At 42.2% G+C, this 27,547-nt stretch overlaps 1 long non-coding RNA gene across 1 annotated transcript; it reads left to right on the top strand.

The window, feature by feature from the left end:
- Positions 1-505: 505 nt before the first annotated feature.
- Positions 506-27,547, top strand: LOC147014226 (uncharacterized). The gene is made up of 3 exons (XR_015050429.1): positions 506-931; positions 23,853-23,903; positions 27,118-27,547. It is a non-coding gene; the product is annotated as an uncharacterized LOC147014226 (long non-coding RNA).

Genomic DNA, 27,547 nt, shown 5'->3' on the forward strand with positions numbered 1-27,547 from the left:
ATATGTATATATATACAGGTATATGTATATGTATATATGTTGTTGTGGCCACAGGTACCGAGACACCAGCTTGTCACTCAGGGGGATTAATTCCCGGTTGTCCTCGGTGGAGCCGGACCTGGGGCCACTGCTCACAATTAACAATGCAGTACGGTGGGTTGTTTTAGAACCACGAACGCCACCCAGTCTACTACGAGTTCCAGTGTCCGCCGTGAAATTATTCTGTTTAACTAGAGGTTACGTGGTTACCTGAGCGGAGAGTGTCCCCTTGGCAAAGCACCAAAGTTATCTCGATTATATTTTAATTAGGGCGGCCGAGCGTTTTAACCACTGGTGCGTGCCGACGATTTTTGGTCAAATCTGTGGTAATTACCTCCCAGTCGATCCAGGTTCCGACAATGCTCAATCAATGGAAGGAAAGGATACACACGGACAGGTTGGAAATCGACAAATAATTTATTGATAATAAAATAAATAAATATAAAGAACCTTTTATTTTCTGAGGTAAATAAAGAATGAATTTCAAAGCAAAATCAATCAAAATGCCAGGAAAGAGACAAAGAGCAGATGCTTATCGGGGGTTGACTTATTTACAGCTAAACACAGACAAGGGTACCCAACGGATCATTCGGGGGGGGGGGGGAAGAATCGGCTCGCTCACCAGAAAGTCGTCCGTGAAGCGAAAACGTCCTGAAATGCGTGCGTGTCACGTCCATCGCCAGCACCCAGCTTTGCCGTGCACCCTCTCGCGGGGCAGCCTTGAATGCCAGTCGACGTCTGGAGGGCACTGAGATCGTCCGTCGCGGGTTTAGACCCTGGTGTTGGTGATCGACCCGTGCCTCACTTGTTGGTGGCGCTGCTCACAACCACACACGCACCACACGCTCGCTTGCCGAAGCAATGGGAAGGACGAATTGTCTCGTCAGTGCTGGTCAGACACCCGCTTCTTGCTCGCTCCTCTCGCCCTTTGCTTTTTCCTCTCTACTTTCGCTCTTTCTTTTTCCTCTTTCGCTTTTTCTCCTCACTTTTTTCTCACGCTTTTCTCTCCTCACGATTTTCTCTCCTCGCGATTTTCTCTCCTCGCGATTTTCTCTCCTCACGATTTTCTCTCAAAACGTACCGCTCGCTCGTTTTTATATCTCCGGGCCGTCTCCGCCGGTCAGTCTGACCAAGCTCACCCAGCCCCACTGGTGCACGGTTACCATGACGACCCATTCGCTCTCAAAAAAGCCGGGCGTCGGAGCTTACGAAAGATTGCCGCTGAGGAAGAATGAGGGGGTGGGCTTCAGAGCTCGTGAAAGAAATGTGTGTGTGAACATGTCTGTCGTAAAGAAAAAAGCTTCCATAAGAGAGAGGATCTATTCTTTACCCTTCTCAACGCACCACATTTAACATACCATTAGACATGGGGATGGGGCTAATCTGAACATGCATTTAAGGAAATAACTGTCTGAGGACCTGGATGTGTGGATGCATTCATCAGACCGGATTCTGAAATCCATTTTTTTCTCTCGCTTAAGTTTGGAATTGTTGAATCTCTGGTTCCAAGAGCGATGCCATGAGACATTGTTTGCGATGAAGCTTTCTGGTGTTTCATCTGATCCAAAGTCCACACATACTGGTGGAGCATCCAAGTTTTTGAAGTTGCCAACATTTTAGAGGAAATCCCTGTAAACTGAGAAAGCGTCAATGCTTGGACGATTCTGTGGGTACGTCAGGTACTCGGGGGTAATTTTCTGGCAAGTTACACAGGCTGGCCAATCCATGCCAATCATCTCAATCTTCGCAGCTTCAGACACCAAGTATCTTTACCAAGACATGTCCGGTTGGAATCGGTTAATTACTAACTGAGAACGATTGTAGCTATCTGTTTGGATTATAGCCACTCATTAAAAGGTGATAAGATTTCATATTGTGGGGTTCGTAAAAAACGAAGATGATACATAGGGATCAGGTATATAGACTGGAACAAGCTCTTATCAGTCATATAACATTCACAGCAGTGCACTAATATGGATAAAATGTTCTCCTATAACTCCAGATTTAAGAGCTGAAAGTTAGAGACCTTAGAGCACATGATATCGCAATCCTTTTTCCTGTCTGCATAATATCCCGAGCAGAGGGTCAAAATGTCGTTAAGGTAGTGTGACTAAAACGTTGCACTTCCATCTATTTTCTTTGAAACTAGCCTTACTCATTAGTGGGGCAACTTAGCCAAATATAGCATAACAATTGTGCATTTTGTGAGGAAAGCACCAAATTTGGCACACTGGTAGCCTTTCATATTATGAACAGATTTGGATATTGAGCCATCTCAAATTCAGCCGCTGATGGCTGTGGCAGCCATTTTCCACTGCCATCAAAAATTTTGAGATGGCCCAATATCCAAATCTGTTCATAATATGATAGGCTACTAGTGTGCCAAATTTGGTGCTTTCCTCACAAAATGCACAATTGTTATGCTAAGTTGCCCCACTACATGTATAACAGGGCAAGCACAAGTTTATTTCACATTTAGTTTACACCAGATTTTTTTTTTAAAATACTTGTCAGTTTTATGGAGAAAGGTACATAATTAAAACAATATTGACAATTTGGCCGAAAATTGCATTTTTAGAAAATAACGTCACCGTGACGTCATCACAGTTTGGATATTGAATTTGCTAACGCAATCTTGTAGACCTTGATCCAAAGATATTGTGTCGAAAACTTCAGCCTCCTCATCCAACATGTTACAGAATTATTGAGTGGAAATGAGAAAAGCACACACCTCCCCCCCTCCTTTCCCCTCAAGCGGTGGTACACCCCAGAACTCTAGGCCCAGTATGGTTAACAGACAAAAACATATTGAATACCTTCTCAAGTACCAAAGTAATGTAACTATTACACTTGTTGTCATCTTAAAGCATTAAAAGCTCCAGGGAGTATAACTGAAAAAAATTCATTCATGTTTCTGGATCTCATTATCTGCCATGATCTTTCCTGAGAAAACCACATTTCCAGGCTGGCCTCTTCCAAAGCCAGTCAACGACTGGGCATCCATCCTCTGTCATGCAAAGTCCTTCCTTGACACACCTGAGTAAATAACCACAAACAAAGCTTTCATCCGCAGCCAGATGGAGTACTGCTCTCCCCTCTGGGCTGGTACTCCTGCCTCACACCTCGCTCGACTTCATGCTGTGGAAACCAAAGCTTTTAGGATCATTGGAATCTCCTGCGATGATGCTGAGTCTTTGGGTCTCTCACTGTCTCACCGCAGGTAGGTCAGTGGTCTTTTTGGATTCCACTGTCTTCTCTCCGGCCTCACCCCTCTGCTCTGTCTGTGCTCTGCCCCCCCCCCCCCATATTTCCACAGGGAACTCAAGGTCTGTGAGCAACCTCTTCTGGCAAAACTGCCAAAATCAAGAATCACTGCCCACCTTCACTCTTTCATTCCTCTTTTTCCAGGAAAGAAACTCCCATGCTCTCTTCAATCCCACTCTTCCCTCCAGGTCTTCAAAATAGCTGTTTGCCACCATCTCATGTCTTACCCCATCCACAACCATGATCTTTTCTACCCCCATTAATCCACCCCAAACCTACCTCCTTCAAATTGCCTGCTTTCTTTCCTGAAAATCCCTGGAGTCACCATCTTGTTTATTCCATGTACCCCACACCATCCCTCTCCCTTCCACAGATCTCCTGATGTCTCTGTTCCCTCCAGTTTTGTGCTTCCCGCTCCCACCCCTCTTATCTCCTGCTCCCTTTGTTATACGTTCTGTGTGATAGCTCTTTTTATTCGAGCCTCGACAATATACAATAAAAGAAAATAGAATCTGGAATCATGTGCCATTTTATTTGATGACGTCAGGGTTTGATGGAGCTTAGGCATTTTTCCATCTTCAGGCTCATGGGAAGCTCTGGGCAAAATTTGGTGCTTTTGTAACGATCTTGGCCATTTTGGTCTCTGAGCTACCGAAGTAAATGCAAATGGCTTTCTTCGGTTACCAGTAATTTTGAAGCGGTTTATAGCAAGCAAATGACATACAAATCTTCAAAAATGCCAAGACACTTGGCAGAACAGCTTTGTCATGTAAGCACCGACGTCAGAATTTTCGTGTTACAATGGTTGTGGTGACTTTGTCTGCATGGTGGTACTCCATTGTTTGGGCCAACAGGCAGCGACCGCTGCATTTGTGCCAGTCCGCGTGCTTTATGCATGTCAAAAAGACAGTGTTCTGTGTGCAACCTAAGACACTAGCAGTGAGTCCTGAGGTTACATAACCTTCTTGCTGCTATTCCCTGCGCTGAACGAGGCCGATGAGGGCACCAAGGTGTAAACACGGCCAGGACTTCTGCTGTGGCAGCATCACGACAAGTGTGTACAAAGGCCTTTGAACAAATACAATCTTCAGGCACTGCGTGAAGGCTGGTTTTGTGACCTTTCCACACATAGTGCTAGTAATGGCCTAAAGCCTGTTGAGAAATGTGCTGGGTTAGCAATTTTTCTTGCATCAAAAATCCGAGTGAAAAGCATAAAAACAAACACATCCCTCTTGGACACACACGCACACATTCACAGAGGGACAGATCGCAAGAAAATGCTCTTATACTTTGTACTTTTGCGTTTTCTGTTCATTTGTCACTTACTGTTTCCATTTTTGTCACTTCACAGCTGATTGCGTTTACTTATATGTGGAAATTATCCTGCATATTTCATGCTACATCCTGCCTTTTACACTTACGTGAACAATTTAAAGAATGAACAAGGGGGTGGTGGGAGGCAGTTGTGGGGGGGGGGGGCTGAGTAAAATAAATAATTAAAAAATGGCCGCAGGGCTGGACGAAAGGTCATGACATTTTGATTGCTTGGGGCGAGTAAGGCAAAATATCCACAACTGGTGTCACCTTTGGAGGTGCGTTTAAGATCAATTCCTGAAGGAGGAATATTGGTCCATGTGTGACATGTTTGATAATGAGGCTCCATTTTTGTTTGATAATAATCATCCTCTTTATTGTCACACTCCATTTTTCTGTTTGTTTGTCTATCCGTTCTATTATATTTTGTATGGAACATTATAGGGCCAACTAACTTGGCTTAAATAATGGCAGCCCCATAGGGAGTGTTATAGGTGATTTTGGGAGGCGGTTGGTCAGGGAGGGTGGATGGGGACATCTTTGTAACGGCTTGCATCGTGATCGCAACCATATTTAGCATACATAATGAAAAACAATGGGGAGTAAAATTGGAGGATAGTCACTTTTGGGGGTGGGGGTGGGGGTGGGGTGGTGTTAAGAAAGAGTGAGGGGATCTCCATATGAGGATCCGGCTATTAACGTCAGTCCTATTGGGCACAGTGCTCCGAAACATAGCTTGCATAATGGGGGCCCAGTGGGGGGTTTATAGTAAAAAAAAAGAAATTATTAGCTTTTATAAATTCTTCAATATAGGGGGATTTGGAATAGGGGAAAGGGGGATCTCTACCACGCTTGAGTAATCACCACCAAACTTGGTCGGGAGAGTGTGGGCCCCATGTGGGGAAAATGATGTAAAAATGAAGTAATTAGCTTTAATAGATTTTGAGATTTAAGGGGGGGATTTGAAAGAGGGGCAATTACAATCTATTTCAGTGCTTTGATCATGACCAAACTTTTCAAGGATAGTGTGGGCCTCATGGGGAATATAATAATGGAGAGGAGGGGGTTGGAGATTTTGGAAAAGGGATAGGGGTTAGGTCTGTTTGTTGTCTTTATAACAGTGTGGGTGTAGCACTTGGACCCCCCTAGTGCTTGGCACTTGTTTTAGCCAACCAGAAGGTGTGAGGGAAAATACATTACAAGGTTGTATCTCACTTTATAGCACACATTGCAAATTGAATGGAGGCTGCATGCAAGGCAGAGATGATGCTTCATGCTCTCGTTGGGAGACTTTTCAAACACATTGGGAATTTTGTTTCCTGCTGTCAAACACTTACCATTTACGAAAGTTGTTGACTTTGCCTCCCCACGTGTATTATCCACGTAATACTTTGCTAGTACCGTAGTATGGAAATGCTTATTGTGGCTCACTCAAGAACTTGGCACCCTGCTATGTTGGTTTATAACAACAAAAAGAATCCTTTCAGTGCCAACCTTTTCCAGAGAACCTTAGCACCCAGCTTTCTTATTTCATAGCAATGAGGAAATTATATCAGACAACCACACTAATGGAAAATGTTGTCAAAGAAAAGAATGGCTCCAAAATCTATTGAACACAAGCATCTCCCTTTAAATGCAAACAAGCAATGCAACACACACACAGCACATAACCCCTGCAGAAAAGGAAGTTATTCACTCATTGAACAACCAAAAAAGGAAGTTATTAACCATAACCTAAACTCTTGTAGTTAGAAAACCACATTCTAAAATCTACATATTCAGTCAGAGCCTGAGCAAGCTTGGCAGAGCTTCCTCTTTCTAAAGTTGCCTGTTTTGATTTGTTAGGAAATAACACTTGCACCTCCTTGCGTGAATTCCATCATTAGGTTATTTCTTTAAAATAAGCTCATAGAGTGGGTCACAGTGTCTGGCCATCCATCCATCCGTCTGTCGGTATGTACGTCTGTTAACATTTGACTAAAACATCTCACAAACGAGCTGACCAATATGGACCAAATTTGGGATGATGCACCAGGACAACAACGTCTAATGGGTTGTGTTCCCTATCCAGATGCATCCCCTATAAAACAGATGAAAGGGATATTTTGCACCAAATATTGATATTTTATTCAAATCTTCTCAGAAACCACCAGACAGATCCAGAACAAACTCGCCACGAGGCATCGGGACCATACCCGAACCTTAAGCTGCCTCACGGCCGTATATCCCCCAGAAAGGGAGCCACAGGCCCCTTCCTCAAATCCCTCATTTTCACTACATCTTTTTCACAACTACCTGAGCAACTTGGACCAAATTTGATACAATGCATCAGGACAGTAAGGTCTCATGGGGTTGTGCTCCCCATCTTGTCGAGCCAATTTATAGGGGTGAAAGGGGGGGGGGGGTTGCAACAAATATTGGTATTTCATTCAAAAAATATTATATATATATATATATATATATATATATATATATATATATATATATATATATATATACATTATCCCTGTGTCGTAAGAGGCGACCAGGGTTGCGTCAGGAAGGGCATCCGGCGTAAAACATGTGCCAAATCACTATGCGGATCATATAGATGATCCGCTGTGGCGACCCCAAACGGGAGCAGCCGAAAGAAGAAGAAGAAGAAGATATATATATATATATATATATATATATATATATATATACATATATATATATATATATATATATATATATACATATATATATACATATATATATATATATATACATATATATATATATATATATATATATATATATATATATATATATATATATATATATATATATATATATATATATATATATATATATATATATATATATATATATATATATATATATATATATATATATATATATATATATATATATATATATATATATATATATATATATATATATATATATATATATATATATATATATATATATATATATATATATATATATATATATATATATATATATATATATATATATGGATATGTATATATGTATATATAAACCAAGTCGAAAACAGCAGGGGGTTGACTCAGCCTGCCATCCTTCCGAGGTCGGCGAAATGAGCACCAGTTGTACTGGGCCCGGTGTATGCCCCGGTTAGAATAGGTGTACCATATCCCTGTGTGTCGTAAGAGGCGACCAGGGTTACGTTAGGAAGGGCATCCGGCGTAAAAACCTATGCCAAATCATTATGCGGACAACAAAACGAATTTCCATACCGGATTGGTCGAGGCCCGGGTTACCAACGACCGCCACTGGTACCGGTGGTCAGCAGGGTACCAGTGGAAATTGTGCTACTGCTGGGCGAAGGAGGAGAAGGAGGGGAAGGCGAGTCCGGAGGCAGTGGGAGAGGGGGAAGGGTAGAAGTGTGAAGGTGAGAGTTGGAACTCTGAATGTTGAGACGATGACTGGCAAAGGGCGAGAGTTGGCTGATATGATGGAGAGAAGAAAGGTGGACATACTGTGTGTACAAGAGACCAAGTGGATGGGGAGTAAGGCTAGGAGCATTGGAGGTGGTTTCAAACTGTTCTACCATGGTGTGGATGGGAGGAGAAATGGTGTCGGGGTAATCCTGAAGGAAGATTATGTCAAGATGGTATTGGAGGTGAAGAGAGTGTCTGACCGAGTGATGAGTGTGAAGTTGGAAATTGAAGGGGTGATGATGAATGTCATCAGTGCATATGCCCCACATATGGGGTGTGAGATGGAGTATAAAGATTTCTGGAGTGAGTTAGATGAAGTGGTGGAGAGTGTATCCAAGGATGAGAGAGTGGTGATTGGAGCAGATTTCAATGGACATGTTGGGAAGGGAATAAAGAGGATGAGGAGGTGATGGGGAGGTACGGTCTCAACAAGAGAAATGTGGAAGGGCAAATGGTGGTAGAGTTTGCAAAAAGAATGGAAATGGCAGTGGTAAATACGTATTTCAAGAAGAAGGAGGAACACAGGGTGACATACAAGAGTGGAGGAAAGTGCACACAGGTGGATTACATCTTGACCAGGAGATGCAACCTGAAAGAGATTAGTGACTGTAAGGTTGTGGCAGGGGAGAGTGTAGCTCGACAGCATCGATTGGTGGTCTGTAGATGACTTTAGAGGTGAGGTTGAGGAAGAGAGTGAGGGCTGAACCAAGGACCAGATGGTGGAAGCTGAAGGAGGAAGACTGTTGCGTGAAATTTAGGGAGGAGGTGAGACAGGCGTTGGATGGTGGTAAAGATGGGTGGGATGATTGGGCAACGACAGCAGAAGTTGTGAGGGAGATAGCTAGGAAGGTACTTGGTGTGACATCTGGACAGAGGAAGGAAGATAAGGAGACTTGGTGGTGGAATGAGGAAGTACAGGAAAGTATAAGGAAGAAGGGGTTGGCAAAAAAGAAGTGGGATAGTCAGAGAGATGAAGAAAGTAGGCAGGAGTACAAGGAGTGGCGTCGAAAGGCAAAAAGAGAGGTGGCAAAGGCCAAGGAAAAGGCATATGACGAGCTGTATGAGAAGTTGGATACAAAAGAAGGGGAAAAAGATTTATATCGATTGGCAAGACAGAGGGACCGAGCCGGGAAGGATGTGCTGCAGGTTCGGGTGATAAAGGACGCAAATGGGAATGTGCTGACGAGCAAGGATAGTGTGTTGAGAAGGTGGATGGAGTACTTTGAGGAGCTGATGAATGAAGAAAATGAGAGAGAGAAGGTTGGAAGAGGTGGAGATAGTGAATCAGGAAGTGGGGTGGATCAGTAAGGATGAAGTGAGGACTGCTATGAAGAAGATGAAAAGTGGAAAGGCGGTTGGCCCAGATGGTATACCAGTGGAGGCATGGAAGTGCTTAGGAGAGATGGCAGTGGGGTTGTTAACCAGATTGTTTAATAAAGTCTTGGAAAGTGAGAGGATGCCAGAGGAGTGGAGATTAAGTGTACTGGTTCCGATTTTCAAGAATAAGGGTGATGTGCAGAGCTGTGGAAATTACAGAGGGATAAAGTTGTTTAGCCACACTATGAAGTTGTGGGAAAGAGTAGTGGAAGATCGGTTGAGAGGAGAGGTGACGATCTGTGAGCAGCAATATGGGTTTATGCCAGGAAAGAGCACCACTGATGCGATGTTTGCTTTGAGAATGTTGATGGAGAAGTATAGGGAAGGTCAGAAGGAGTTACATTGTGTGTTTGTGGATTTAGAGAAAGCTTATGATAGGGTGCCAAGAGAGGAGCTGTGGTATTGTATGAGGAAGTCGGGAGTGGTGGAGAAGTATGTGAGGATCGTGCAGGATATGTACGAGGACAGTGTGACAGCGGTGAGGTGTGCGGTAGGAATGAAGGACCGGTTTAAGGTTAAAGTGGGATTGCACCAAGGATCGACTCTGAGCCCTTTCCTGTTTGCAATTGTGATGGACAGGTTGACGGATGAGATCAGACTGGAGTCTCCATGGACTATGATGTTCGCGGATGACATCATGATCTGTAGGGAGAGTAGGGAGCAGGCTGAAGCGAGCCTTGAGAGGTGGAGGTACGCACTGGAGAGAAGGGGAATGATAGTCAGTCGGAGTAAGACGGAGTACATGTGCGTAAATGAGAGGGAGGGTGGTGGTATGGTGCAGTTGCAAGGAGTTGAGGTGGGGAAGGTGGATGGGTTTAAATACTTGGGATCAACTGTCCAAAGTAACGGAGAGTGTGGGAGAGAAGTGAAAAAGAGAGTGCAGGCAGGATGGAGTGGGTGGAGAAGAGTTGCAGGAGTGATTTGTGACAGAAGGGTAGCTGCAAGAGTGAAGGGGAAAGTATATAAGACAGTAGTGAGACCAGCTATGTTGTATGGTTTGGAGGCGGTGGCACTAACAATAAGACAGGAAGCGGAGCTGGAGGTGGCAGAGTTAAAGATGCTGCGATTCTCGTTGGGAGTGACGAGGATGGATAGGATAAGAAATGAGTATATTAGAGGGACAGCGCAGGTAGGACGGTTTGGAGACAAAGTGAGAGAGGCGAGATTGAGATGGTTTGGACATGTGCACAGGAGGGAAACGGAGTATATCGGGAGAAGGATGTTGAAGATGGACCCGCCAGGCAGGAGGAGAAGAGGAAGGCCAAAGAAGAGGTTCATGGATGCGGTGAGGGCGGACATGCGGGTGGTTGGAGTGTAATGGAAGATGTGGAGGATAGAGCGAAATGGAGACGGTTGATCCGCTGTGGCGACCCCTAATGGGAGCAAGCCGAAAGAGGAAGAAGAAGAAGAAGAAGATTCAAAAAAATATTCTCAGAAACCGACAACTGGATGCAGACCAAACTGGTCATGCGGCATCGTGACCTTGCCCTAACCTTAAATTATGCTCTCCATGGCCGTATCTCCCCTGGAAAGGGGCTAAGGCCTCTCTCCTCTAATCCTTCATATTCACTAAAACATTTTGCTCACAAACTACATGACCTATATGGACCAAATTTGGTATGATACATCACAACAGTAAGGTCTCATGGGCTTGTGCTCCACATCAGGATCTGTCCCTATAAGAGGCTGAAAAAGGGGAGTTTCACCTCAAATTGAGGTAATTTATTTAAAAATAGCACTTTGGCTCTTGATGCTCACCTGGATCAGGAGCAACAGTCTCTCAAACCCTCCACAGACCATTATTTTTTTTTATTAATGCAGTGGACAAACTTTGGTACATCACTACTAATGAAGGCTGTGATCAACTATCAAAATCATTGGGGGTTGCCTGGCAAAATTTTTTGCTTTCTTCTCAGAAAGTATACACACAATTCTGATGAAACGACCACAACCTTAATCACCTATGATGTACCAAAGTTTTTTCACGACATTAAAAAAACTTGGGGTTGAAGGGTGTATACAGGGGTGGGGGTTGCCCCCCAAAATATGTATTTGCTATCTTCTCCAAAATTACACACACAATTTTGATGGAACTTGACCACACCATTCATCACCTGTGATGTACCAAAGTTTGTTCATGGCATTAAAAAAAAATCAGCGGTCCCCCACCCCCTTCCCCCCAAAATAGGTATTTACTTTCTTCTCCATTTCATATTTTGTGGGTCATCCTACCAGTTGTTTCCTGGTTATCTTATCCAGCCACCACCGTGAGAGCGTACAGGAGTATTGCCCTTATGTTTTTTAATGCCGTGAAAAAACTTTGGTGCATCACAGGTGATATAGGTGATGATAATTTCATTGAAACTGTGTGTAGTTTCGGAGAAGAGAGCAAATACCTATTTTTGTTTGGGGGGGGGGAGGGGTGGTCAAACCTGGAACCACGTTGACCCCCGGTAGACCGCCTGAGATCCCGATTATTATTAGAAAGATAAAGAAAAATTAGAAAGAAGTGTGAAAGGAACAAATAATAAAGATCTCGGGAAGAACTCGGGTGGATAGATTTCAGCAGTTTCTCCCCAGGCTCAAACGCAACAACATGTACAAGCAACCGGAGATCTGTCAGCAGGGAAGCGCAGTCCACATAAAATATCATTTTAGCCAACTTTGATCACAGTTGGGAGGGGGTGGTGGGGGGGGGGGTCCTCAAAACCTCTAAACCTCAAAAAAAACTCCAAGCCTCAAAATCCTCAAAACTTTGATTTGATGAACAAAACAAAACTTTGATTCAAAACTTTGATCCTCAAAACTCCAAGCAATTGCGGAGAAAACGTTGCAAGTGTTTACAGGTGAATGGACTGACAGACTGATGGATGGATGATGTACCATCCCATAAGCTCTCTTGACTACTGTACTTTCCAGGAGAGCTAAAAATCTTCTCAGAAACCGACGACCAGAAGCAGACCGATCTCTTCATGAGACATAAGGACCATGCCGTTAACTTAAGTTGTTCTCTCCATGACCATACCACTTCAGGAAGGGGGGCCATGGCTCCTTCCCCATAATCCCTCATTTTCACCTCGCCTGTTGGGGAAACAACCGTCAGTCCCCCATGGGACATTTTTATTTCTAGCAGGGACCCGCGGGAATTCCGCGTAATGTAAAATGTGACTTGAAGTCCTCAACTCCCCACCCAACCCCAAGTCCTCAACATAACCCCCCCCCACTCAACCCCAATTTTACAACCCCCTCCACCTAATCCCATGTCCTCAACTCCCCACCCAACCCCAGGTCCTCAACCCTCCTTCCCAACATGGAATGAAGATGATCACTCAGTATCATTAAGAAGTGATTGGCATTGACCTTGCCTTCTCAGAGAATCACTGCACCCAAACCATGCCAGAAAAATGTGCCCCACAACATTACAGAACCACAAGCACCCTTCACTGTTGAAACCAAGCACTCAGGGTTGTAGAGTTATTTCGTTTGGTGCCACACGTGCACTCGTCCATTTGTCAAGAACATGGTGAAGGATGATTCATCTGACCATATCACATTTCTCCACTGCTCAGTAGTCCATTGCCTGTGCTCTTTGCACGACTGGACTTGCAACCGTGCATTGCCAGGTGTGATAAGTACTTTGTGCACTGAAACTGACAATGGTTTTTCCGATCTGTGGAGTTCTCAGCGGACCATTTTTCATGAAATTGCCGACTCGCAATTCAGGTTGAAATTTACAATCAATTCATCTGCAGTTGTTCACCTGCTTTGCCTTGCACTTCAAATTAATGCACGGAAATCACAAACCTGGAGTATGCACTTCCAACCACTGAACTTGGCGGTGTGGCCAGTAACTAAATGTGTTATCCAGCATAGAGGTCGCCATTGACGTTGCTGTTGGGGTTGCTAGGCTTCCTCAGCCCCGCGATCATTCTTTTGTTGCCTCTTGCTTACTTCAGTTCAGCCTTTTCTGCGCTGTCTGAAGCACCATGTCCGATTTAATCTTTGCATGAAAGTGGCTTGACGTTTGTGTAGCAAAGCGTGTTGTAAAGTGTGTGTGGATGTGCTGTAGAGGTGTGGAGAGACGTTGAGATATATATATATATATATATATATATATATATATATATATATATATATATATATATGTATATATATAGGGAGAGAGATGGAGGAAGAAAGATAGATAGCGAAAGAGATAAATGGACAAGAAAATTGTCACAATGGGGTTCGATTCTACTGCAAACATAATGCATGTTCCCTTCCCACGAACATGGGGAGTTTGTGGGAGGGGAGGGGGATTTAGCTACACGATATACTATGAAGATAACAATCCGAGGGTTGCTTTATGTGTCTTCAAATGCAATTCCCCGGGGTTTCCGAAAACCGTCACAATGTATAATATATGTTGTTCTTTGCCTATGATGTGGATACTCTGTTCATCAGACATATCCACAGGGCTTCGATTACGAAGAGCACATTCAGGCTGTGCTCAATCATGCTTTGCAAAACACTCTTCGAAGAAGAGCTACTATTTGAGTCTCCTGAATAACTTGGCCAAGAGATTCTAAATAATCAGCATGTAGTGGAAAAGCTCAATCAATCTAAATAAATGCAGATGCAAACAGTTATGTTCTGTGTTGACAAAATAAGTCAGCACCCACCAACAAATCACTGTGTGTAATTGTGATATTTTACAGATACTCTCTCCCAAGACCAAAAATATATCCTTATCAGTTTGACCACAGTTCAATTTACATTTTTGACCAATCATGTGATTTTCCATTTTTAACCAATGTTCATCGAAGCTAAGCTGAATTATGTTTATAAATGTTAGAAGCATTACAAATGCAGCAATATATTAGTGTACTATTCCTGAAGCTATATTACTGTACTGTACTTGCATTAGCACGATTAGGCAAAGGTTCAACAGGCCTAATGCAATATTTTTTAGTTAAACTTAAACATCCCAATGTTGGACAACTTGATGCCAATATGTATTACACCTGTGATCACTTGTGTCTTAGAGGGCTTTTTAGCTGACCTGGGTGATGGAGGATATTACAGAGGTGATTCATCATCAACAATTTGTTAATATGAAAGGATGTTCCATTAATCACTATTTATTAAGTAGATTGGATTGTATACACAAGGGCCTTGGCACACCAAGCTACAATGCAAATTTCTGTGCTGTCGATTTTGGGAAGGCATTTGACCATATTAACCGCATACTGTGGTTGAATAGATGATTCAACTTGGAGTGAACCTTGCAATTCTGCGCACGATTTGTAATTTCCTGTCACAGCGATTTTAGACTGATTGGTCCAATTGAGCCACTTCTGATTTACTTCAACTCTCATGTGGAATACTGCAGAGCACAAAACTTTGGCTGATCACCTTTCCTCGTGATTGTCAATGACACTGCTACTGCATGCATACACCGATGGAAATACATTGATGACCTCAGTATCGTTGAAAAATTGCAAAAAGAAACTGAGAAGTCTTGCATGCAGTCGCATTTGGACTTAGTGATTGTTGTAGCGACAATGGCATGATGTCTTCATCGGAGACATCTCGGGTAATGCGGATATCATTTCTTCATAACCCACTACCTCTTCTTCAACTAGCGATCAATAGTGTTTCCTTGGAAATCGTTTCGTTTATGAAGCTTTTCTGTCATAATTCAATACAATCTGAAGTGGAATCAACAGGTTGAGCACATGATTAGCAATGCATTCTAGACGTTTGCACATTTTGTGTAAACTCAAGAAGAATGATGTGAAAGTTGGAGATTTAGTAATGATCTAAAAGATGGTCATTCACCCCATCTTGGAATTCGGAGCATTGTATGGAGTTCAGGTCTCATGATATCCCAAGTAGTGGACATTGAGCAAGTCCAAAAGAGAGCTTTTGTGAATGATCACTTTTCCAAATAATCTTCCCAATGCTGACCTTTTACGTGCTTTTAGTATTTATTCCCTTTCTGATCTTCGCATTAAACGTGTCACACACTTTGACAAGTCTGTACTTGTTTCCAGTGGTCATCACCACCTTTTTATTCAAACTCGACAATTGGTATATAGACTTATTTGAAGAAACTCCAAACAAATTGATGCACTGCAAACCTGAACACAACGATACAAACAACCCTCCATTATATTCCTTGTCCATTTGTTGAATACAGTACATCCAGTATTAATATCTGAATTATTAAAACTTGTGCGGGCCCATAGGGGCTTGCCCGTAGGTGCATGCCAGTATGTGTAGCTTCATGCCTGCAGAATCAGGTCCCCAGCATCAATTGTGACGTCATATCAAACGAAGAAGAAGAAGAATTGTGACTCCCCCTCTCTCTCGCCCCCTCCTCTCTCCCCCCTCCTCTGTCCCCTCTCCTCTCTCCCCCTTCTCTCTCGCCCCTCCTCTCTCCCCCTCCTCTGTCCCCTCTCCTCTCTCCCCCTTCTCTCTCGCCCCCTCCTCTCTCCCCCTCCTCTGTCCCCTCTCCTCTCTCCCCCTCCTCTCTCCCCCTCCTCTCTCGCCCCTCCTCTCTCGCCCCTCCTCTCTCACCCCCTCTCTCCCTCCCCTCTCTCGCCCCCTCTCCCCCCTCTCTCACCCTTCTCTCTCCCCCCTCCTCTCTCCATTCTCCTCTCTCCCTCCTCCTCTCTCGCCCCTCTCTCTGTAAATGTATTCACAAAAGTCTACCAAGCACAACAATTAATTCCAACCTTGGGAAAAAACAGCTTTCAAACCCTTTGGAAACAGCTGTTTCCCTTGGGAAAATTCAAACCTTGGGATTAATTAATAATTTGAACAACTAATTTAAACCTTGGGAAAAAACAGCTTTCAAACCTTGGGAAACACTTGGGAAACAGCTGAAACGGATGAAGAACGATATCAAATCTTGAAAAGGCACATACTCAGGACCCCAGCGTTGATTGTGACGTCATAACAAATGAAGAAGAAGAAGAATTGTGACGTCAATCGTGCAAAAAATAATAACAATAATAATAAATAAACATTAATTGTGGCGTCATTCGTGACGTCATAGCACCGTGTCTTGTCATTGGTTGACAGATAAATGGCCGTAACTTGGGAACCGCTTATCCGATTAATATCAAACCTTGAAAAGGCACATCCGCGGGTCCCCAGAAATATTCCTGGCAAGTTTCAATCAGATTGGACCGTCAATCGTGCAAAAAAAATTAATAACTACAACGGGCACTCAAAGAGCGCATACCTTCGCCGCCACTACTTTTTTTGTTCTTGGTATGAGTGTGGGGAACTGGTTTCATATGAATGGTCTTATGACACAAACCACATATCTATAATGTCATGACCCCCCCACCGACTTTCGGGGGCTACGGACTAAACAACAATCAACTCACGTCGTTTTGGCGAGTCTTCACTCGCAAGCTCGGTGAATACAACGTTTCAACAAGAGAAGGTAATCTCGTTTGATGCCGGTTTCATGCAAATCGAATAAGAATTGACTGAGTTATGCCGAAAACCGCATATTTTTCAAGGGCGTGACCCCCCCCCCCCCGACATTTTACCCCAATCGGTGACATGTGTTATAACTTCAACGTGTCACAAGATTGGGCATTAAATTCTGAACATTTTGGTGCTGGCTTCATGTAAAGCGGACAAGAATTGACCGCGTTATGACAAAAACCGCATATTTTTCAAGGTCGTGACCCACCTGACCATTGACCCCTAACCGGTAACAAGAGCATGGGCGTCATTGTGTCATATTGCATATCACAAGATGAGGCGTTGAATTCTGAACATTTTGGCGTTAGTTGCATGCAAATTGAATAAAAATTGACCGTGTTATCGTAAAAAGACAATTTTGACCTTTTCGTGACCTTGACCTTGACCTTTGACCCGAACGATCCCAAAATCTAATCGAACGCTTCCTGGCTAATAACCAATCGTCCCACCAAATTTCATGCAATTTGGTTTAATACTTTTTGAATTGTACGAATCACAAGATTACAAATAAATAAATAAATAAATAAATACATGCCGACCAAAACATAACCTTTTGCAGAATGCGAAGGTAATAATAAATAAGAATAATAAAAATAATAATAATAAAAAATAAATAATCATTAATTGTGACGTCATTATTGATGTCATATCACAGTGTCTTGTCATTGGTAGACAGATAAATGGCCGTAACTTGGGAACCGCTTATCCGATTAATATCGAACCTTGAAAAGGCACATCCGCGGGTCTCCAACAATATTCCTGGCAAGTTTCAATCAGATCAGACCATCAATCGTGCAAAAATAAAAAATAAAAAATAAATAAATAAACACTAATTGTGACGTCATTCGTGATGTCATAGCACCGTGTCCTGTCATTGGTCGACAGATAATGGCCGTAACTTGGGAACCGCTCGTCCGATCGATATCAAACCTCGAAAAGGCACATCCGCGGGTCCCCGGCAATATTCCTGGCAAGTTTCAATCCGATCGGACCGGTGGTTGTCCGGTTATTAATAATTTGGGAAAAGATTGGCATGAGAAGGTGAGAAGGTGGAACAACACCTTCAGCTGCCATATATACACCTTTTCAACACTGAAAAAGCAGTAAAATGGCCGTAACTTGGGAAACGCTCGTCCGATCGATATCAAACCTCGAAAAGGCACATCCGGGGGTCCCCGGCAATATTCCTGGCAAGTTTCATTGAGATTGGACCGGCAGTCGTCGAGAAACGGCAGTCGCAGACAGACAAAGAGACAGACAAACAGACAGACACACAATCCAGAGATTGCTGGAATTATAGATAGATGTTTCTTTGTTTATATAATTTCACTAAATGTCTATTTTTTATCGAGTATGTTGCTTGTATATTGTGTGTTTATGTTGTTTGCACTTTTAATTATCAGCCTTCCACATTTTTTCGATTTATTGGGTGGTCGCTAGAGTACCCTTATTCACAGGTTTTCCGTCTGTCTGTATGTCTGTCTGTTTGTTTGTATGTAATGGACAGCTCTGGAGGCCAGAGGAGTCAACCGGTTTTGATGAAACTTGACTAGTAGGTTCATACCAGGATCTAGTTGTACGCTTTTGAGCATCGTTGCTATGGAAGCCACCTGAAATTTTTGAAAAAATCCTAAAAAAAAATTTTTTTCGAAAATCAAAAATCGGCTTCCGCAGTTTTATGCGCACTATAATCAACCTCTTTGTCAGAAATTTTCAGCCCGATCCGTCAAAAACTGCATGACTAGTATGCAATTATTGTACTATATGCTTTCACCCCAGCGTTCGTGTTGAGATTCCCTAATGTAGGGTTAGGGAATCGAACACAAATGATGAATGGACAGTTGCTCGTCATGTTCCTATATGGAACAACGAACGGCAAAAATGCCATCTGATGTGTTCTCTTATCTACATATTTTAAATTCGCCTTGGTCCAGCGACCACCCATGTTGCCTACCGGCTTGTGTTTTATGGTTGACGAGAAAATACCACCCGTCTCTTTGCTGATGGGAATACTAAGAATGGGAGAGAGAAAGGGGGAGAATGAGGAGGAGGAGGGGAGAGAGAGAGAGGGGGAGGGGTGGGGGAAGGGAAGGCAGCGTGAGGTGAGAGGAAGGGAAGGCAGATGTGCGGTGGAGTGTAAATTACGATTCATACTGTCTCATCAAAATGTTTCTGCATCGAATAACATTGAAGATGGAAACAAAATAATGTCTGAAATCCATTTTATACCGGTCATACTATAAATTTACGGATGGATGGACTGAAAGACGGATGACGCGCCATCCCACATAAGCTCCCCGGAACTACATTCCAGGTGAACTAATGAACGACAGCAGCAAGTCAGTAATTGCAGGTTCTCCACCCTCTCCAATCAAGTCAATACTCAAAAGTCAATCAATTCAAGTCAGAAGTAAGTCTCTCCACACCCTCTCCCACCCCCATACCTTCCTCCTCTTGCCTGTGTGAGATCTTCTCCCCCTCCCCCCTCTCCCCTATGCAGTGGGCATGAGGAGGAGAGAGGAGGGGAGAGGAGAGAGGGGAAGAGAGGAGTAGGGAGATAGTGTGTGGGAGGGCGAGAGAGTGGGAAGATGGGGGGGGGACAGGGACGGAAAGGGGGGAGGGGGAGTGGAGATGTCAGATCCATTTATTATTGATCGGGAAACTTGGTTGTCAACAATGAAGTCGAAAACATGCAAACATGGTTTCGTCACTCAGGATGTGTTGAAGAATATTTCCGAAACAGGAAATAGAGTCATACAAGGAGGTATAATGAAGGATTGCAATGGTGGAATAATCAGATTGTCTTTCTTTGAGAAACATCATGCTCTGCAAGAAAGCGAAGGGTTGTATGTTGGAAAAATGTGACATACAACTAATGTACAGTGACAGAAACATTATTCAAAGTAAAACTGGCAGCTTAGACTATCAGCTCAACAGAGCCGATGCCATTGAAAATTTGAAGGTTTTTTTTGCATCACCCTGAATGTCATGATTCACCAGCCGCTGTGAGACTGGGGTTCTTTTTCCAGTATCTGAGACGGTGTTTAACCGTATTTTGATGTAAATTCAAGAAACCCACTTGCAAAGAGTTACACTGCCTGTCATCCTTCCGAGGTCGGCAAAATGAGTGCCAGCATGCTGGTAACCTGTGTTGGAGTGGCGACCCGTCCAAGATTGTGCCCATTACCAAGGAGACTGCTGAAGCAGCACCAGCACTCTCTGCACAGAGTATGGTCCCAATGGATGGATGGATGGAAAGAGTTACAAGAGTCCTTTAAGGCAGTCAAATGAGTAGGTATGGTTACCATTTTTGAGGGAGGCATACAAGGACGTTCTCAATTTGAAGGACGAGTTGAAATATGAGACACACATGCAGGAAAACTTGATTTCTTGGTTTTTTTTTTTGTCTGCCATTTTGAAGTACCCATTGCTTGTAGGATATTATTGAAACAAGTCAAAACAATCCTTTCAAATTCCTTCAGACTTACAAGCTCAGGAACACACAGAACATTTTTTTGCAACTTATCAGCTTGGTCATCTCGTGGTGGCAATAACAACTTAACAGCGTGCCAGTTTGTTTTCACTTTCAAGTGGATGCTCATGTGCTATGCATTGATAGTTTCTGCTTCTTATTCTTCTTTTGAATGCAACACATGGTTGCAAGTAGCATTAGTGGCTGAGGTGGGTGGCCGGTGGTACTGCACCGCAGATGCAACACCCCCTGTACTACAGGTTAGAGCTGGAATTTTGAATTTGGCCAGAGTGCTGCCGATAGCTCGCCTACTCTTCGTGAAGGACACCGTGGGTCTTTGATCTCCACCAACTAACAGGATGCCCAATTTCAGGTATGGCGCACACATTGATGCCGCACCCTGCCTGTGAGACACAACAATGACAGCTTGTATTTGGGCCGAAATTCGAAACCAGGCTAGATGGCTCAGAGGTGATTGTGCATACTCCAAAGCCATCCTGCCAGCCCAAAAACCATCTCGTCATTGCACATCACAAGAAAAACACAAGCATACTTGTTGTCGTGAAAGAATGTGCAGTTGTGAACCATATGGAAACATGCCCTTGATCTTTCAGTTGTTTGACAACATATAACTTGCAGTTACGTGAAACTGTACGGGATTATCATGACTTTGGAGATGTGTAAAGCTGCACAGGCCCTCTGTGCTTACAAAGAAGCTGCAGTTTAATACATTGCTGGATTTGTCGTGATTATGTTACAAAAGCTAATTCACTGCCCTACCTGCTTACCTGTACTTGTAACATATGATACTCTTGCTACTTGTGAAGGACTGCTTGTACAGCTCAATAATGGAGATGGTCATGAAGCACCAGAGCACTATTTTCAGAGGATGCTGAAATTAAAACATGGCAATCTCCCATGGGATTTGAGTCCAACATGTACCACACAGTTGATAATACTTTAAGACGATGCATACAAAGGAGTATCTGATTATTTGTATGAACACATGCTGGGCAACACATCTGACATGCATCACGTTTATTTATACATTGATAAAATGTGTTTACATGTGCTTCATTAAGATTGGAATGCATCAATGAACCCAAGCTACACACAAGTATTATTGGAGACAAAGCCCAACCAGCCAGCCATGAGGACCGAAACAGGAAGTCAAACTTTCCTTCTCATCAGGCTCCTTCCCAGAGTAACAGTTGGAAGTCACATAAATTGGTTCAGCAAAAGTGGTAGCATTGTCAAAGGAAAAACATTATGAAGAAAATTAAATTAAGCGAATGAAGACATAAACATAGTATAAATTACATCTTGACCAGATTACGAATGTTGAATAAAAACAACCATAATACTTCAACAACAGACTTCTCCAGAAAGCACAGGGCAGATGATAAGAATAAAACCACAGCAACCGTTGCTGCAAAGTGTGATGATTTGAACAAAATAATCGGTGAAATTAAATTTACATCATATATTCTCATGACAGACACCACATTACATTTATCACATATATGTTAGTTATTTCACTGCCTCACTCAACTCACCATCCAATAGGCCAATATATTTTGGGAATCCAACAACAAAATAAACCTCAACATCCAAAATCCACTGCATAAAGCTTTTCAGACTAACCCTGCTGTTCACATGCAGTACGGAGAGCCTCGTAATGTATTAACCTCCTTCCATGGGTTACATCAATCCCATCTTCCCTAGATCAACTGTAATGATGTTTCATGAGTTTCATGTTGTCAGCAGATGAGGTCGCAAGTTGTTGTAACTAAGTCTGGTGTAAAAACCATCCTGCTCCCTAAATCAGCTTGTACCCTCCATCTTCTTGGACCCAGTTCTGCATTTCCACTCTCTTGAATTTAAGTGACCTCTCCCAAGGTTTTCACATTCTCTCACAAAAATGGGCTTCCTTGCATGACCTCCAGACTTTCTCGATTTGCTATAGAGCATTCAATAGCCCTTTAGAAGATTTCCACAACCATAATGCAGTGCAAAGTGTCACGTGCTCTTGCTAATGTCACTGAGCAGGCATATAACACGATTTCAAGTGTCTTTTCATGGCACAAAGTACACTTCACTACCTCCTTCAGTTTACACACAAAGGCTTTTACGTGTCGAATGAACATCAAATGTGCAATTCAATTGAGATATCATTTTTGCAGGCTTATATTTGTCAGGCCTGGTTATTTTTTTATTCTTCTGGTGTTGGTTGCCTGTTACGTTTTTTTGAATGACTAGCGCTGCTGCGAAACACACGATATTGATTTCCTTCAAGGTGGATGATTTTGAAATCATTTTTCTAATTAAATGGTTGGTTTACCTCACTAACATTTTTGTCCGTTTATTGTTTTCTATGTGAAGCAGTTTTGGTCTCTCTCTGAGTTTTATCAATTTTATCTCTTCTATTTTGTTGGCTAACTCTTCTTTCAGCCCACGCTACTCTTCATTATCTTCACCCTCCACTTCTCCTTCGTCTTCCTGCCCATCATCATCAACATCATCATCCACCTTTTCCATTTATTTCCCCCCTCGTCGTATTCCAAATATCCCATTGCAATGTTCTCCAAAACAGCTGCCAGTCCCAAAACCTGCACCCAAATACCATTCTGTCTCTGCTCTGTTGCATATATTATCTTGTGTTCTCCATATCTTTCACTCACTCCAGCTGAAGTCAAAGTCTCGTGCATTGAGAACAAAATTCTTGCCTTTCTTCTGCACTTCTTCCATCTCCACTGATGTTTTACTTCCAAAACTGTTCCGAAGTTTGTGTGTGTGTGTGTGTGTGTGTGTGTGTGTGTGTGTGTGTGTGTGTGTGTGTGTGTGTGTGTGTGTGTGTGTGTGTGTGTGTGTGTCGTAGGTTATCTTTATATGCGGGTATCCTCCCAGGTCTCTAAGTATCTATCTTCGCTTCAGTAATGGATCACAGTTCATGGACCAAGCTGTTCTACTTTTGTTTTTCCAAGCGTTTTGGTCCGAGGGCTCTTTTGAGGATCGTCACCGAGCCCCGGACTGCCTCCAATTGTACTTTGTTTGTGGTAATGGTAATATTCCCGGGGGTGTTTTTTGAAATTTCAGTGAGGTTCTTCTTTATTATTCCTGTTGCTGCAATCATCACTAGTGGTGCAATCTTGATGCTCTTCATCTTCCAAAATCTCTTGATATCATTTTTGAGGTCCTGGTATTTGGTCATTTTCTTGATTTCTGCATTATTTAAGCCAAAATCGGTGGGTACTGATATCTCAATCAGCAATGCTGTCTTTTCCTTTTGGTTCCTGAGAATGATGTCTGGTCACAAGGCTTTGATTTATATGTTCACGCTCGACAGGATCATCATCATCGTACGTGAACATGACGTCCTTATTTTCACTGATTGCCCTTGGTTTGTGTTTCCATGAGTTTTCTGGAACTGGGATGTTTAAATTTTTTTGCAGATGTGCCAGTGAATATCCTGTGGACTGGACTGTCATGGACTGCAAAAGCAGGTATGAAGCATGGCATTTCACTCAATGAAGTTACACTTTCTGTACATTCCATAATCTTTTCTTCCCTCAATATAATCGTTCAAACAGAAGAAAAAGTTAAGTTTAATGTTTTGCTTAAATAAATACACTAAGTTATAAAAATCGTGAATTTGTTAAAATTTTTGGAATTTACTCCAGATTTTGACACTTACTTACTGTTGATTTTGATGATGTTGAAATTTTCAACCAATATTTCCCATGCTGAGTCGATCATATTAAAAAAAAATTCTCTGAAACTGCTTAGCCTTTCGATGTGAGACTTTGCAGTGATGATCCACGACTGTTACTACAAATATTTTATTTAACAATAATCATATCAGTCACATGATGCAGCAGCCACTGGTTTTAAACAAGTGATTAAACAATTATTTCTCTGAAACCATTTCATCTACCAATGCTAGACTTTGTAGTTATGATCCACTGCCCTTGCTGCATACACTTGACTTAAAAATGGCATCATCAGTCACGTGTTGTGACAGCCAGATTGGTTTCAAGGAAAATATTAAAAATATATATTTTGGAAATTACTGTAGAGATCGATGTGAAACTTTGTGGTTTTGATTCACTGCTCTTGCTCCATGGAATGCAACCTGTTTCGCGTTGACCTGTTAAGTGGTTTGGAGAAAAAGGTTTAAAATTTTTTGTTTTTCAAACTAACATGGCTGCAAAACCACGTAATCTATGGCATTGAAATTTGGACTCTACCCTTGACTTAATAGGGGATCACGGGTGTGAAGTTTTGTTTTGATCAGATGAGGTTCGTTTTTCTATCTAATATGGCTGCCACACCACATGATCTATGATGTCATCATTTCTAAAATTTATGCAGCTCTAGTGGTAGATGGTGCTTGGTAAATTTCACTTCGTTCGTATAAGCGGTTCCAAAAAAAACATTATTTTATATTTTTCTTCAATCCAATATAGCCACCAAACCATGTGACATCAATTATTCTTTGTCACCTTAGTATCCCCAAGACATGGTGAATAGGTTTGTTAATTTTTCCCTCAATCTGTCAAGCCATTCTGGAGAAAAAGATTTTTTGCAAGTTTTAGGGTAAATCCAATATGGCTGCCAGACCTATGACCTCATAGTTTTCAAACTTTATTCACAATGGCTAGTCAATCATTTATGTCCAGTTTCACTTCGATCTTTAGAGCGGTTCTGGAGAAGAAGATATTTTTCCTTTTTTTATTTCAAAACAATATGGCTGCCAAAGCACGTGACTGATGATGTCATTTTTTTTTTCAATCAATCTATCCCAAGATGAACCTCACACATTTTCATACTTATCGAATGCAGCATTCTATCTGTCGAATTTTGATCAGATACCACTTCACCGATGACAGCATTGCCAAATCACACTTATTCCCCATGTAGAGTAGTTGTGAGATGCCATTTCATTTTTTTCCATGGTGCAGTTTAGAAGATACAGAGGTCAAAAGTTTTTCCGTTTTTCCAACATGGCTTTTGCACTGGCTTTCCAACATGGATATCTTGCACAAATGGCCTCTGACGTCATCCATCCATCAATTGGGTCCATACTCTGTGCAGAGCGTTCCTTGGCTATTGGACACAATCCTAGATGGGTTGCCACTCCGACACAGTATACCAGCATGCTGGCACTCATTTTGCCGACCTCGGAAGGATGACAGGCAGTCAGCCCCATCTGGTATTAATTTAACAGCAAAGTCGGATTTGAACTCAGGATCCCAGGATCCCAAGCCCACCACCCGAACTATTAAGCCAACACCAGGCATATGACGTCATAATTATCATTAAAAAAAAATTCTGCATGATTAGTCGCATCTACTATGGTTAAAATTTCATGTCAATTGGATAAGCGGTTGCAGAGAAAAGAGAAAATTCACATGGAAGTACGTACTTTACGTATGGATGGAGGGATGGATAACCCAAAAACATAATGCCACCAGCAACATCGTCACAGGAGGCATAAAACATAAGGAATTGCTCCATCGGAAGACAGTCATGAGTTGACTGTCGATTGTGATTTATTGTCCTTCTAGCAATCAGAAAGTGCTGCACTTGCAGAACGTCTATAAAAGTATCGGCGGTGATACCGCTATAATGTGGAAAATGTATTGTCTGCACTACAGCTCTTCAAAAGGAAATACAGGGTGTTATTATCTTTCCTATTTTTGATGGAAATAAAACTACAGTGAAGTTGATGGTGTGCCATCACAAATCCTCAAACCTCACACCTAAAGTAAAGTTGAAAATGGCAAAAAGTTCCACCAGGAATGACCTCATATCAAATTTTGAGTTTTTTAAATTTTTTTTAATTTATACTGTTTTGACCCCTGTGACCTTAAGTCCACATTCCCTGGGATATGAACGGGGGGGGGGGGGGTAAAATCGAAAAACTCGTTGCACATGTCATATGTCTTCCAATGTTGATTGCATCTACAAAAATTCATTAAAAAATATTTTAAAATATGCCCATAATTGCTTTTTTGTGTATTTGACTTTTGACCCTGACCCAAGTGGCAGGGCCAACTATAATACTGCTCTCGCACCTTTTTTGCCATGTGGTGATCATAACTCATAACTGCCAAGTTTGGTGAATTTGTACACAACTGTTTAAAAGGAGATAGCGTGACAGATTGATGGACAGACAGACAGATGGAGCCGAATACAATATTACCCCGTTATTTTTCAAAAGATGTGGGGATAAAAATAACGAATAAATATGCAGTTTCCACCATCTTGTCGCCCAATTTGAAAAGTTTTTCTGAACATGTCAGTAGACTGACACAGGTGTGCCATTACTGGCTCTCAGAACAGCCGATATTCAATTTCAGTCCACAGTCGCAGCAACATGTCCACAATGATGTTAGTGCATTTGTACATTTTTTGGACATTTTTTACATTTTTTAAAACTTTTTTTGCAAGTCACAACATTTTTCGAGGTTAGTCTACACACTTGAGAAATACCTGAAAAAAGAAGAAGTAATAATATGAATTATTTGAGTTGGGCTACAATATGGTGTAAACTGCATGCTTGTATGTCCATTTTTTTTAAAATAAAATTTACATTTAAAATAGAAAAGATAAATTTTGAGCACCCTACATTACATGACAATGATATCGAAATCAGAGTCTTAGCTGATGGCTACTCCATGCAGCAGTTTGCAGCCTCACTTCATGTTTCAGCAGGAGCTGTACAGAAGACTCTGAGGAAGACATGTGTGAAAATGTTGTTGTTGACAATTGAAGCTGTCAATGACGAAGCTCAAACTCTCCAAAAGTGATATGAGCATGAACGTTTCTTCAAGAACTTCGAGATATCCATGCGCACAAAGTGGTCTCCGTAGATTTGTAGCTTCCCAAAACTCTTGATTGAGGAGAGGCAAAGGGAGAGGCAAAGTCAGCATTGATTATGTTGATTACAATCAAACTACAACTAGGAATTGATTTCAATGAAACCAATAATACAGTTGATGCCCTATATTTAGGTCAGGTATGGGAGCATGTGCCAGAGCAGTGCGTTGCCACAATCACTTTCCTGCGGTACTCCTGGGGCTTCCATCTGGTCATCCCAGATGCCCGGCCCATACCCATCTGCTTGAGATACCGATCAACCTGC

Source organism: Eptatretus burgeri, chromosome 13 (genome assembly GCF_056783735.1).
Source record: "Eptatretus burgeri isolate ZD-2024b chromosome 13, Ebu_testis_v1, whole genome shotgun sequence".
Classification (NCBI taxonomy): Eukaryota; Metazoa; Chordata; class Myxini; order Myxiniformes; family Myxinidae; genus Eptatretus; species Eptatretus burgeri.